Genomic DNA, 11,804 nt, shown 5'->3' with positions numbered 1-11,804 from the left:
TTCCTTTACTCGGCACTCCATCACGACTCGGGAAAGGGGACGGCAACGCCGCAGGAGCGGGCACGGTGGTTCAATAACACGCGACGGCGATTCTTGGGCGAAAATGTTTTGAAATTTTGTGAAATTGACGGGTGACGGAATAGGGAAGGGGGGGGGGGGGTATGCTACCCCCCCACCCCTTCCCGTTGCTTAATTACGCGGCTCAATATTTGCGACGTTTTAAAGCCCACTTATACGTACTTCCTTTTGTTCCGTATTTGATAAAAGTGTGTGCAAAAGAAATTCTAAACTCTACGTAAACAACAACGTTTCTTCTTTTTTATATATATAAGAAGGAAGCAGCAATCCTGGTGGTGAGTCCTAACTACAGTGGTGTGAACAATGATGATGATCATGAGTGAGCTCCCTTTTAAGACAAGATGGTGGCATGTGCCACCACACTTCAGTATACTGCTTAGGCTCATATGCAGCTTTATTGTCATTATATACATTTATTTTTTTTTCGCTCTTTGCTGTCTGTAACAAAATACGACTGATGTGCCATCTCTTGCACGCATGCGAAACTGTCTTAGGCCTGACTACAGCACGATGAACACGCAGAAGAAAGCTCTAAAGACGGCCCGCGCTAAGAAATGACGCAGCTGTGTGTATTTACTTTGCCATTGGTTAGATCGTGCAGCAGTGTCATCCCACTAAAGTGCACTGCTCCTATGCATTCTTGCTGAACACGTGACTGGATTTTACGCCTAATACCACTCCTCCACTCGAAAGAGAAGTGTCCTCCAATGTAGGTCATTCTATAAAGAATTCCACAGCTACCTTATACATGTGTCATACAGCTGGTTTCAAAGGCCGCCGAGTGAATAGTTTATCGAGTCAACGGAGCACCCTACAACTCTATCGAAACCCCGATGACCTTTGAGTAACGGAAGCGGAAACATCGCGAACGGGCCCTCTTGCTCACAGTGTGCTCGTACTCACGTTTAGAAAGAAAAATGTGAACCAAAGTGCTCTAAAAATGTATAAACAATGTATAAACAATGTATCAAGACTTTTAAACAAAAATGAAATATATATATATTTTTTCTTGCTTTTGAGTGGATTTAATGTTATTGCACTTTTGGTGACATGAAAACGAATGATGATGATGATGCTTTAATGACATCCCCTTTGAAACAGGGCGGTGACAAATAGCCACGAAGCATGCTTGATTTAATCAGGTATATTATACATGTTTTCATCTAGCATTTTTGTATACATTTTATTAATCGACTGTTTTTTTTTTCTCAATATCTACCGTGTACCGCTACCTATCACTGTAAGAAATCAAATCAGGTCGTATCAATCTCTTTCCTGATTTTTTTTTCACCAATACTCTAAGCGTATCTTGCTTATCTCGACTGCTGACCGCTTGATGTCCACTTCCGTCCACTTTAAACCCAAGCGCTTCTGGAAGATGTACGTTACCTACTGTTCTCACTGGGTGAATCCCTTCACATTCCATTAGGATGTGCTGAGGGGTCTCCGGATCTTTGCTACAGCATACACATGCCTCATCTAGTTCCGAATATTTGCTCCGGTATGTTTTGGTCTTTAGGCAACCGGCTCGAGCTTCAAATAGCAAGGCACTGCCTTTTGTGTTATCGTACAGATTTTCCCTTTTAATTTCTTTCTTCTCATTCTTGTAAATCTTCATGGTTCTATTTGTTTCCATTCTTTGCATCAAATTCACTGTCTCTATTTCTCTCACTTTCTTTCTGATGACTCCTGGTTGTCTATTTTCAGTTTGAATTATCCTGTAATTGGTTGCCAACTTTCTTGACCTCTTTCTGTGTCCACTCATCCATAAATTCTGTGTCCACGCTTTTCAGGTACAGGTGATACTTGTGCACTTTAGCCGCCCATTTATTTTCATCCATGTTGCTGAGCCTTTCTTCAAAACTAATTTTGCTCTGTGCTTATCTGACTTCACAAGAGGCCCAACCCATGTCACCTTGCACTGCCTCATTTGTGGTTTCACCGTGGGCTCCCAAAGCCAACCGGCCTAGTGATCGTTGGTTAACTTCCAAACCCGACAAGATATTAGATTTTAAGCATAGAATGGTATTTTTGAACGTTAGCGCTGGCACCATTACTCCTTTCCAGATTCCACGCACCACCTGATGCTTATTGTGGCCAACAGTGCTCTGTGTTTCATTATTGCTGCATTTCGCTTCCCCTTTATTTTCAGATTATCTTGGTGGGTACTTGAGTAAGTATTTCCTTCGTTTATGTATACGCCGAGGTACTTATACTACTTGACTTTATGGGTATGACTTGCTGTTGAACTGACAGCACGTAATTACTCGCCTTTTCATTAAAGATCATAATTCCTGATTTCTCTGTGCTAAACTTAAAACCTAGATTTGTCACTGCGTTGCCACAGATATTCGCAAGTGTCTGTAAATCTCTTGTATTGTCCGCTAGTAGCTATATGTCGTCCGCATACATCGGCCCAGGGACCTTCTGTTGCAGGATAAATCAAACCCTAATTCACTGTTTTCCAGTCATCTTTCTATGCCCTTAACATAAAATAAAGATCCGCAGTGCCCCACAATTTTTGCGAGAAACGCCTGAACCACTCAACGACCTTTCAAAAGTGCCGTGTAGCAGCGCCCCAACTCCTTTCAGTCGATAGAGTTGTGGCGTTCGAAGGCCGTCGACTGAAAGGCCTTACAAGTGTGCCGGTGTGACACTGGTATTAATTATTCACAAGAAATGCGGAAAAATACATATCAAGAGACGATGGAGTCAGGCGAGGAGACACAATCTGTCCAATACTATTCACTACATGTCTAGAAGTATCCAAGCTGCTAGATAAGGAAGGATTGGGTGTGAGGATCAACCGGGAAAATCTCGGCAACCCGCGGTTTTCTTATGACATTGTCCTGTTCAGCAACACAGGAGATGAATCGCAACTTATCACTGAGGGCTTTAGCCGAATAAGTGTAAGAGAGTAGGGTTCAAGATTAATATATGGAAGACAAAGGTAATGTTCAATAGCCGGGCAACAGAAGCAGAATTCGGGACTGCATCTGCACTAGCTCGTTTATGCCAATTACTCATAGGGGACCCTGATCATGAGAAGGAAATTGACAGAATAAAAATGGGTTGGAGCGCATAGGGCAAGCATTATGAAGCTATGACGGGCAGCTTACCGCTATCTTTAAATAGAAAAGTGCACAATAATTGCGATTTTATGTTGATAACACATGGAGCAGAAACTCGGAGGTTGACAAAGAAGCTTGAGAAGAATTTACGGACAACGCGGGCAGTGTAACGAAAAATGTCAGGCGTAACGTTACGAGGCAGAAAGTCAGCGGTGTCGATTGGAAAGCGAACGAGGCTAGCAGATGCTCTACAGTAGAGATTAAGAGGGGAAAATGGAGCTAGAAAGGTAACGTAATGCGTGGATCATATAACCGATGGTCTATTAAAGTTACGTAATTGATGGGTGCCCAGACAAGGGAAGCGCAGTCGAGGATTTCAGAGAACTAGGCGGTGCCATGAAATTAGAAAATTTGCAGGCAGAATATGGGTGTCAGCTGGCGTAAGACATGGGTAATTGAAGATCGCTAGGGTCTGCGGTACACACAAATAGGCTGATGATGATGAGGACGATGGTGATGATGAGGACGACGACGACGATGATGATGCATAGTAAGCTATCAAGCTATCAGGTGATTAAGATGCTCGATTAGAACTGTGTTGTCAAAGGGCGTTTTCCTGTGATTACATTATTTGCTCTATTCTGCCTTACAATTCGTGATTGTACTGAGCGCATATAGTCCCTCCGTTTTGTACATAACTCTTTATAGTTAAAGTAGACGCTATATGTGCGCTGTAAATATATGGCTTTAGCAACGTCGAGCGAATAATCAGCGATAATCTGCATGTATTCCGGAGGAAAGTCGATCAGCTGCAATTTGTATTTCGTGCCTTCACGAATGCATGAACAATGTAATGCAGGAGAAAGCGTTGTTTACGGTTAATTGATTTAAGCTTCACGATAATATGTCAACACAGCATATTTGCAATTAAAGTTAGCCAAAAATGTTTGATTAGTGGAACCACGTTAGCATGGAAATCGCTTTATTATTGGCCCTACAACAAAGAATTCTCTTCGTCGAATCACTTGCACCAGATGGAAAAAGGCTCCAACTGTAGCCAACTCTGATTCGCCCACCTTTACACAGTCTAGCTTCATTTGGTTTATTTCAAGTCTGGTGCACCTTCGTATCCTGACACTGTCCTCTTGGGCGAAGTGTCACTGTGTGTCATTTCCGCGCCGTTACCTTGGGTGGGGAGCACACAAAAAACTATTCGATCGGTAGGACGATAAGTCGGGAAGAATGGCTGTTCCGACATTTAGATTCTGTTAAGAACTTGCTGGATCCAGTTGGTACAACTGAGTCATAGCTAAGCTGGACCTGACGGCACATACGGGCATGTGCTTCCCGCTTAATCGCACAGGTGCTGCTATAATCCGCTCGCACATAAATGAGCGAAGTACTGCACCTGCATGTGTTCTGCAGGAGTAAACAGAAGCTCACTGGAAGCTGGAGCTTAAAGTAATCAAGAGTAGTTGAACAAAAGAAATGTCGCTCAAGCCAGCGTTTCCACGTAAAGAACTTGTCTGCCCTGACGAAGACAAGTCCGCTTGTCGAAATGTTGGCTACAGCGTCATTCCTTGTTCAACCACTGTTGGTCGCTGCCGGACTGAATGTTTCACCTTCCCCATACGGCAGTTTGCATTTCCACATGCTACGTATAGTACGGCAGGCCTAAAGCTGTAATCAACGGTCGGCACTGTTGCGTGCACTGGCGCCCGCACCGGTTGCCTTCTTCTGCAAGGTTTCCCTCCCTCTTAACAAACAGGTAGTAAGAAGGAGAGGGAGAGAGTACACATCAAGAGAAGAAGGCGATGCAAAACAGAAAGGGGTTCAGTGTGGCGTTCTTCGCATTTTTCTTGACGTGCTGCCTCGCTCCGCCGAATACGGCGAGTGCGGGCGCAAGCAAAGCAAGGCGACAGTAAGAGAATGGGCGTCCATGGCAGGGAGGCTGTGCACCTTACGTAACTGCCACAGCGCTGACAAAGGCCTTCACGGTGGTGGCGCGCGGCCCGCGTGACTTGACGAGCGTCGCTCGGCCGGCCGGCCGGCCATGACGCGCAAGTGGCGTGGGTCGGTAGAGCTACGGCGCGCCATTAATCACGCGGCGTCTCTCGACCCGTCCACGCAACGTCGCGCAGCACAAAAGGGGTTGCGCGTTCGCGCGCGCTATCCCCCCTTCTTCCTCGCTCTCCCGAAGTCGACGTCAAAGGGAAGCTTTTCCTCAAACCTGAAAAGGGGAGGTCCCCGTCACTCTGCGAGCCAGCCCCAACCGTCAAAAGCTTGACACGCATCGCTCCGCGCACCTTTGCATCCAAAGAGATTGTTTTGCTTCCCTTTTCCTTTTTTTTCCTTTTTTCATGGCGCGCTTCTCTTTTCTCTTCGCACGAAGCCTTTTCCCTTTCCTCCTTTCGGTCCCATTTTCCGCGCCCGCTTTCACTTTTGATTACCCGGAACCAACCCACTCGCGCCGTACCTCCGTGGCCGCAACTTCACAGGCGCGCTTCCTTCAACACGTGCGGCGAGCGGCAGTATAGGGAAAGCGCGCGGCCGCGCCGGACCAGGAGAATTCAACGGACGAAGCCTTTTCCTTTCTACCTGCCGTCATCCCTCCCCCCTTTGGCCCTTTCTTTTTTCATTTCCCTCCCGAAAATAAACTATATCCGGAAGGTCCTTCTCGTGGCTTCGAAAATAGGGAGGAAAGAGGAAGAAAGAGGCGAACTGCTTTACATAAGGCGCTTCTCGCGTGGGCTTGGCTTTGATGTGGACAAGGAGGGCAGGCAGAAATGAAAGAGAAATAAGAAAAGGGGTTTTCCGCTCTGTGTTCCCGCGATGGGCGCCAAAAACGAAGCACGAGTTCGTTGGCCTCGTAACGACGAAAAGGTGTGGACAGTCATCAAAGCTGTGGTGTGTTTCTTTTTTATTCTTATCTTATTTTTCTAGTGTCGCGAACCGCGAGCATGTTTCCGGCTAGCGATGCAGTAAAGATCGCAGCAACATTTCAAATGCAGTTGTCGCCATGGTATCCGGTATATGCTCGACGTCTCAAGCTTGGTTTCAGACTTCGAGCAGACTTTCATCTTACAGCTGCACATAAGATCTACAGGAAGAGCTACAGGAAGGTAATCTAACTCTTAGTAAGAGGCCTATCAGTGCTTCCGTACTGCCAGCGATAGAGGGTAAATCTTCATTGTTTGTAGCTTCTTTGCCCAAGGTGTGATTTCATAAACGAATCTCCTAAGGCACTGCCTCATAAACTGTGCCACGGGCCATGTCTGCCAACCGTGCTCATAAAGCATCGTGCTGCGCTATCCTTTGCTTCCTGCTGTTTTCCGTGGTTCGGTGAGGTTTCCGACATGTCTGCCTTTTCTCCACATAGATCTCACGTGTCATAAATGCACTCCAAGTTTAATTTTTTTGCGTTTTCTCAGAGCCATTTTGCTAACACTTAATCAGTTGCGCTGGAAAAACCAGGGATACATCGCACCAGAAGTGACAGGTTTTGACGACCAAATCAGCGTTTCTGCGGCAGCAAAGTTTCTAAGAAAAAGGCGTAGTTTCGGCATCATAGCTTTCACTGCAACTCAATGTGGTGCTACAAACTGTGCTGAGACTTCGTCAGTGTCCTTCTGCGCATACCCGTAGAAATAGAAACAGAAGTTTGTGGCCGTATTCATAGTACTAGAAATGCATACCCTCTTTCCAAGCCTGTTCAAAAACGTAGATAGTAGCGTGATAAAAAAAATGTGGGCGAAGAACGAAATGGGTGCTACCAGAACTGAAGACAAAAAAAATGGATAACAGCGGTACTCGTCGCACGTGTTTTCTTTTTTTTTTTTTTCATCCACCTTTATAAGCGTATTCTCGTCTACTGGATCAGAATGAAACAAGTAGAAGAAAACAACGTCCTTTTGCCTGAAACTCCCGAAGTGGCTTCAACAAGAGCAATAATCTGAGATCTTAATCCCCTCTAAAGATAGCTTGTCTGCAGTGATTTTATTACGAACTCGATAGTGCTTACAGGGACAGTAACAAAACGCATGAAATGGACTTCGAGTTGCAGCATCCACCAAAGATCCTATCTTCATGCCTTCGGCGAAAGAAAATGTATATTAGCTAAGAGAACGAAGGCGACACATTCCCTTTCTTTCTTTCTTTCTTTCTTTCTTTCTTTCTTTCTTTTCTTTCTTTTTCTTTTTAATTTCGTGCCCATACTATTGCGACGTGAGCATTTTCACGGCATTTTCGCGAGCTTTGGTCATTTTCGCGCAGGATAAAGCTATACCGAACTCGCAAGGTTCAGCCTTGCTGTCCTGGAGGACGCAGTGTAATTCTCCTTTCTTGGTGATGAACTCTTAGTTCCGAACAGACGCTGTCGAAACCCGTGATTTCCCAGTGGTACTCGAGCATAAATTTGAATATCTGAATTTCACGCGGTGGTAAGGGCACGAAATTCAGGAAGAGAAACCTGACCTGCATTTTCTTCGCCAATTACAACAATCACTTTTCAAAGAATACTAGGAGCACTGTTATTATTGTACACTTAATTGTACTAGAACAGTTACTCCATGTTTCTCTTTTGTCCCCGTGTATCGATCGGCTCTGTTCCCACGCACGCACTGTGAGCGACCACCCTCATCTGTGGAACTTCTTTTCTTGCTAGAGATACGCGGAGGGGCTTCGACAAAGGAGAGCTCTGCCATGATTGACAGTGTCATCCACGAAGTCCATTCACGCAGTGTTCGACTTTCATCACGATCCGCGCATGACGTACATGTCCGGTGTCATAGCTATTCGAAAAAAAGAAAGAAAAGAAACGATATTGATGCCGAGGTGAAAGAAATCGCGAAAAGTGAAAGCAACGTAGACACCAACCACTGGCGCCACCCCCCCGTACCCTGGACTACACAGGTGTGGGCCCCTCCTCAACATTAGGGACGGCCGTCAGATATCGCCGCAGTGGTCGCACGTGGGCTTTCACACCGACCTCAGCTTCTTCTTTTTTTCTCTCTCTCTATCCAATCAAAATGCTAGCCACGCGGTTGCACGGACAATCTATTACATCATAAGCAGCTGCCGACACGAGCATCAGCGATGCTTCTTGCGAAGAGTGCATGCAAAGGAGGTTGGCCACACGAAAAAGGAACAAGCCAACAAAAAGCGAAGCAAAGGCGCGAAATATAAAGAAAAAGACGAGACCAGCGGATGTGCGCGACGGCGGAACGAAGCACTGTCTTTTCTCTCTCGTCTCTCAAAAGCTACGAAAGACCGCACACGGCTCGGGCCTTCGCAATCGGTGTGCCATGCGCTCCGCTCGCAACCGCTGGCAGAGAGATGATGCGCGCTGGCGAGCTGGCTAAGCTGACAACCGTCCAGACGCTTCTTTTCCTCGCTTTCTCTCTCTCTGCCCCCACCCTCGCCCTCTCTCTAGGCAAGACAGATTGGGCTTTTCTGCAGTGGGCGACGCTTCGACCGGCGACACAAGCGAAGATTGTCTGGGGGGCTTGCCTGCGCGCGTTCTAAAGCTGCATGTCGCTTCTTGTTCGCATTTTCCAATCTCTAGGCAGATAAGTGACACATCCTCTACGATACATCGACGTAGGTTTGAATTAAGCATCTGCATTTCTGCTAGATACGCTGGAAAACTTACTTACTTTACTTTCACTGTTCAGTCATAACTCTCAAGTTTTACCTTCTTTAACCAGCAATTTTCGCAAAAGTATGAACAATATGACACGGATGCATGACCTTTTTTTATATCTGTAGATGAGGCAGCAGGATACTCTCGTGGTCTGGTTTTCAGTATGTGCCTTAAATAAACGAAATCTGGGGTTTTAGCTGCCAGAACGACGGTCTGATTATGAGGCATGCCGTATAATGGGGTCCCCGTAATAATTTTGACCATCGGTGTTTCTTTAACGTTAGCCTATGCGGTTGATATACTTCTGCGTTGCCTGGATGATCAAGATTTCGTCGTACTGAACTACATACGAGTTGCACGTGGAAGTTCTACTTAGCCTACATGACGCTCTACTAATCACCTCGTGTCTTCTCTCTCTTTCTTTCTTTCACTCCCCTCTCACCCCTCCCACGTGTAGGGTAGCAAACTGGACGAAGTCTGGTTAACCTCCCTGCCTTTCCTTCCTCATCCCTTCTCTCTCTACTAATCCCAATGACGTGGCGCCGAAGAAGTCACACAAACATAGTCAAGCAAACGCGCAACATATGTACACTACGTAGTGAATAGAGTAAGCCTGCCCCAAGCGACCTACACGAGTAAAATAAGCGTCAGGGATCGTTACCAAACATGTCTCAATCGGCGCGCGGCTTACATGGTCTGCATTCCATGTTCATGCACTCAAGAGACAAGTAGCGCACTGCTAGAGATGTACCGTTATTCTTTCTTTAGTATATTGCCGTACGGCAATTAAGCTATTGCTGATCATCTGCTACATGGCGCTAATATTGTTAACGAACTATACACTATACACACGCGAACACTGCTACATTTCATCGGCGCTTAACATAGTAATTGTCACTGGAGATGGAGAACGCGCAAAGTCATCGTTGCGTCAGTCCGTCCTCATCTAGTTGTTATGCGCTCCACGGCGAAGACTCCGCGGCCCGTCAGACTTGCAACAGCCGCGTCAGAGACAAGCGCGCTCTGCTCACGGGGAAAGGCCCCTCACGGTTGTGAAAGGGGTCTTCGCGGCCCAACCTGACGAAGCTGACAAGACCCCTCGCGTTTTATATGTCGACGGCAGCGAACCAACCGCCACCAGCGGCTGACTGTTTGTTCATGCAGGGAACGCGCAGACGCGCTCATCTTCCGAGGCGAAGGACGAGCGCTGTGCGGTGCTCGCTCCATTACGGCTCGAGATGCGCTGCGTAGCTTATCCGCGAAAGGTATATGACTAAGCCGGGAGTGGTAGACGACGGCGCTATATACCTTGATGTTTAATGGCACAATGCGAGAAACCCAGAAGAAAAGTCCCATGTTTTGCCAACACGGGCATAATACGCCTTAGCACACAGGCGGTCCTTCGTACGCATCCAATTCCCTCCCGCGCAGGTGCTTGACAGGGCGGCAAGGGCACATCGCCACTTCATCTCGACGCCGGCACCTTGCCACATTGTACCGCTATATGCGGCTTGAAACTACCCACGCGGAAATTCGGCCTTGGAACCAAATTACTGTTTTGAATACTAATGCGTCGTTTGAGCCTCCCAAGCGGAGTGCGTCAAAGAGCAGCTGCCTTTATTTCATAGTTGCGTACACAAGTATCATGTTGTGCGTGAGTTCCGTTGTTCGTTGAAGCTGGCAGCGGAAGTGGTGATGGTAATGAACACGATGGTAATGAACACGATGCAGGCAGGGTAATTAATTTAGAGAGGGCTGTCTATACAACCATTCTACAGTCTACTCCTTTGCCGTTTTAGACTTGCGCGACAACCCAAAGATACATGACCCAAGGTCACTAACAAGCTTGTTTTATTTGTTATGTTTCTGCCAATCTACTTGAAAACGGGTTGTTTTCAGTAAGTTTGTGCGCAATAGCCGACAGAAAGTGTAAGGCCGTGAATGTATACGCTGTCTATGAACCTACATATTAAAACATTTATGGCCTGCCTGTGAACTGTTAAAATACATATTTCTGAGGATGTAAGTAAACGAGCTTAATGAAGCCTGCAGCGTACGAAAATTCGAAGATTAATCTCTGCGAAGGTGAACGAATTTCTATATTCAGGAACGCAATCGTAGGGGTGGTCCTAGAGGAACCGCCGGAGTAACTCAATGCCGAATTCAACAACGGTGTTCGAAGATCGCATTACCATAAACTTGTACTCACTCAGAGAAAGAGAAAAGTGGCAAAGTGCGCAGCTTTGCTATCCGAGAACGATACCGCTTATATAAGCTTCGTTCCGCATATTTTCGTCCTTTCAATGCTATTAACATATTCTTCCTTCTGCACGGGCCAAGCGATAAAAAAATATCAGAAAGGAGGGGATCAATAACAAGGCTCCTGCGTGAAGTATGCATAGGGACAATATATAAGAGTCCTGTTTATCAAACTTCGTATCGAACTTCTTACGCCTCACGGCAGCACAGCTCCCTCTTCGAACCCCACCACATTCCTTGATGTTTTGTGTTCTTTAAAGTATAATGCCCTGTACCTGGCCAGCTCTTCACTTTCTCGATATACATTGGCACACCACAGTGCGATGGACCCTAGAGGCCCAGACTTTGTCCGCTGGAAAAACCGCAACAATGGTTCCGGACCACACGCGTAGAACCTGGGGCTCACCGAGTGCGCGCGCGAAAGCCGCCGTGTTGAGAGCGACGATAAAAGGAGAGTGAGAAATAAGAAAAAAAAAGAAGCGTATAGGAAGAATAGAGACCCGAAAGAACGGAGAAGAGACCGCGCCATCTCAGCTGTGTTTTCGCGCGTCAGTGGATTTATGAGAGGGCCCGTATGAAATATTCATGGACGCGGCGCCGCACATTCTGCGGTCGCGGACGCCGCGTGCGAGGCTTAGGCGCACAATGTGCGCGCGCTTGCGACCAACTCACTTGATGCCGCTGCTTAGGCCGTGGACGCTGCTTCTTTGCGCAAGTCTCTTTTTCTCGCAAAGGAAAAAAAAATATGCGTAAAA

The sequence above is a fragment of the Dermacentor silvarum genome, chromosome 4 (genome assembly GCF_013339745.2).
Source record: "Dermacentor silvarum isolate Dsil-2018 chromosome 4, BIME_Dsil_1.4, whole genome shotgun sequence".
Lineage (NCBI taxonomy): Eukaryota > Metazoa > Arthropoda > Arachnida > Ixodida > Ixodidae > Dermacentor > Dermacentor silvarum.
The sequence above is the reverse complement of the archived record's forward strand: the minus strand, read 5'-3'. Positions refer to the sequence as shown.